Source organism: Mytilus californianus, unplaced genomic scaffold, assembly GCF_021869535.1.
Source record: "Mytilus californianus isolate M0D057914Y unplaced genomic scaffold, xbMytCali1.0.p SCAF_6, whole genome shotgun sequence".
In the NCBI taxonomy this organism is placed as follows: Eukaryota; Metazoa; Mollusca; class Bivalvia; order Mytilida; family Mytilidae; genus Mytilus; species Mytilus californianus.
Genome location: NW_026262712.1, coordinates 87,572,117 through 87,576,104, shown reverse-complemented (window position 1 = coordinate 87,576,104; position 3,988 = coordinate 87,572,117).

Sequence of the window (3,988 nt, the reverse complement as noted above, 5' to 3'; positions counted from 1 at the left end):
CTGTCACTGTTTTTCTTTCGTCCCACATATAAGTAGTTGGTAGCCAGTTTAATTGTTCTGTTTATTTGCTATTCAATTTTTGTCTTTGGCTCTCCAAACTCTCCGTCATGAGTATACCAGAGTGATCTTGAGATTCGTCGAGGTTTATTTATATTCATGTTTTGCTTCAATTGTTTAATCATATCGTGGTTTACTGTATGATGTAAACCCCATTAGCCTACAAAACATAGTTTACGAAGCCATCGGGATCTTACATGTTCCAAAAGTAGTACAGTTTAACTATTCTTTTCTCATTTTGTTACAAAGAAAAGAGTTATGAATGATTATACACCGTATACTCTTAATAAAGTAGATTTTCATGTTTCAGGAACTATAAAATCAGTGTCAAAACCCTAATTTTGCATATATTTTAAAATTCACATCATAAATGATGTATGTAATAATTTTCAAGATGATGTCACCACAACGTCATGGAAAACTACCTTTTATCAATTCTTTTAAATTATACTGGCCGGTCAGACTAACGAACGGACGCACAGTCCGATAAATATGGTGCCCCTACTATCGTTGGCGGGACTTAAAAACTTAATTGTTAAAAGAAAATCATATTCGTATAAATTTCAGGTACTGATGAACATATTTATCAAATGGTGATTCGTTGGTTTTTACTACTGTTGCCTTTATTTAACGAGGTTTAGCCATAACTGGGATTCATAACAAAAGGAACAAATATGTGATCAAATGGACACAGTTAGTGCCCATCATACAATAAAACGAAAAAACCTAGAAATCTATAACAAGGGTTTTACTGTGGCATGCTTTATTTTAAGTTTAATCAAATAAATGTGATCAACATAGTCACTTAAATGTTGAATTGTTCAATGAGAGTAAATCATGTAAGTATAAAATGGTAGAAAATCTTTTCACGCTACTTGATGAGCCTCTGTATGAATATATCAATAAAGAAATATGTCAAAGAGAAGACTATAAAAGGAGTTGGTTTCTAAAGGAAAGTCGAACGTCTTATAACAAACCTACCATGAGCCCAGGATTTCTATTTCGGGCATGATTCATGTTATGTTCACAAAGATAATTTGCGATACGATATTCTTTTATCTATCATTTTGTATAATGAGATTTACACGTAAAATGATTTTAGTTTTACAGCCTTATCTACAGGGATAAGAAAGAGGCGAAAGATACCAAAGGGACATTCAAACTCATAAGACGAAAATAAACTGACAACGCCATGGCTCAAAAAGAAAAAGACAAACAGACAAACAATAGTACACAAAACACAACTTAGAAAACTAAAGACTGAGCAACACGAACCCCACTGGGGGTGATCTCAGGTGCTCCGGAATGGTAAGCAGATTCTGCTCCACATGTGGCACCCGACGACAAAATATTTGTCATCATAGTATCACTAGTTTTTTGCAACTTTACGCTTTAAAAAAGAATAGATGATGCATGAGTATTCATCAACCCGTTAGTTGTTGTATTTGTTTAGTATTGATATTGTTTTGGTTTTGTTTTCCGTTATTTTTTCTAGTTTTTTAGTTGTAGCATTTGTTTTAGTGTTGATATTGTTTTGGTTTTGTTTTCCGTTATTTTTTCTAGTTTTTATCAAAATTGGATTATAGACCTCACAGCCTTATCCATTCTAAAAAGGTAAGTTTCATCTTATCTTTCATGGTATCCAAATTGTCTGACTTACTTTGAAACTTTATATTTGACTGATTTATAGTGAAGAGTCAGAAAAATTTACGGCTGCAAGATCTATGCCGGCAAAGGGAAGGTTAAGGCAGAAATATTTCCCTGTCATTTCAAAATTCTGTTTGGTTAAGATAGTCTGTGCTTGTAAAATCAATTATGTTTAGCCGTAAAATTGTTAAGATTAGAATTGGTATTTGTAACAGAAGATTATTCAAAGAATTCAGTTATGAAAAGGATAGTCAATCCAGCTTCTTGCGAATATCTGAAGATTCTGTATAATGGTAACAGGCCATTTATCAAAATTCCAGCAGCGCCTGCATATGGAGTATATATCTCCCAGTTGATACGATATTCCAGAGCTTGCATTTCCCATCAGGACTTCTTTGATGGAGGGTTGCTGATTACAAGAAAGCTATTCATCCCTTCCAAAATATTACGGACGCCATCACCAGTAAGGTGACAGAATATCTATTTCACAGGTGACAACTGATATTTCCAATTGCCGAATGTGACCTACCGAATTATACTTATCACCTGGTTTTTACTTACATGAACAGCACGGCGGTAAGGTGACAGAATATCTATTTCACAGATGACAACTGATATGTTCCAATTTTTGTCAAATGTGACCTACCGAATTAAGAATTATCACCTGGTTTGTACTTACATGAGCAGCACGGCGGGTTACCCTTCTGGAGCACCTGAGATTACCCAGGTTTCTTTGTTGGGTTTATGCTGCCCAAACTTATGTTTTGGACGTTGTGTTTTGTATACTGCTGTATGTCTTTTGATCGTTTTTCGTTTGTTACCATGGCATTGTCGGTTTGTTTTCCACTTATTAGTTGAATATTCCGTTGGTATCTTTCGCTTCTCTTTTATTGAAACATAAAAGAGATAAGAAACATGACTGCGTCTATGTACAAGAGCATAGATGAAAATATTTATCACATTCCCCAAATTTCACGATAGACTGCATCCTCAATTTTGTCATTACAACCACATGATGCTCTAAGTATTGTATCTCCCTTTTATCTATAGAGAGGTGATGCTACGCGAGGATTGATGGTAATGTGTTTATACTAACTCGAATATATAGAAAAAATTGAATGATCCAGTAGATTAAAATGTAAATGAACATTGTAATTTAGCAATATCGTTGATATATATTTTATGACCTCACATTCGTTTGTTAGCACTACTTTTAGTTTTACTCATACGCAAAGATTACAATTCATAAACGATATCATCCTATTTACAATTTAGATATTCGTCACTTGTTAAATCAATGGTAAATGAAGCACCTGTTAATTAGATTTACATGAATTGAAGTATTAAATTTAGATATAATTCAATCATTAAAATCTTAAAATCGTCATATTATGTAGAGGAGACACGTTCGCATACGAATTAGAAATTTCAGAGTTTTTACAAGAAATAGATAGACATCATTGAAACAAATTCAGATAACTCTCTCTGATTCAGCGGAGACGTCATAAAACGGGACACTTTTTACTGGGAGTCATTCAAAAACCTGAATTATTATTGCGGATCTTGATACTTCTATATACGAATTCGTGTGTGTGTGTGACTCGGTGAATGTTTCGTGGACAAAATATCTACCAGCCGTGACATTATATATACCATGAGATAATCAAGCATCGTAGTTCGAAGGTCCGGCAATATTATGGCCAAATAATAAAAAAAAAACGTAAAAACAAGCAGTATTCCAAATTTCACTACACAGAAAAACTTACTATTTAATAGGTTGACCAACACAAAAAAAACGTATGTGAACTCAGGTGTTCCCTAAGGTAAACAGTCATCGCTTCTGTTGTGGCTCACATCCTTTTGCTCATAACATTTGTTCTGCTGAGCAAACTCATCAGAGGAAGGCAGGAGTGTTGCATGTGACAGGCTTGCTTGCTCCATATTCAAAATTAGTATTGTTCTTATAACCCTTCTTCTGTTCACACAAATATGAGTGTCATACTATTTCTATGCCACCAAAGATTAAGATCCATAGTCATGTGATTTAACGTTTGTGTTAGGTTGTCATGTGATTTAACTGTTAGGTAGGTTGAACGACCTTGTAACTAGTGTAACTAAAAGTTAATCAAAGATCAGACAAACATATTTTTATTTACATGAATTTTATTTGCAAATTTAAACTTTTATTTTGTTGACTTTCAAAAGTTAATGAGATTTTGTGAACATTATTTTCTCTTATGAAGTAACCAGACAGTGAAAAAACATCGCTCATATAAGGATGAAA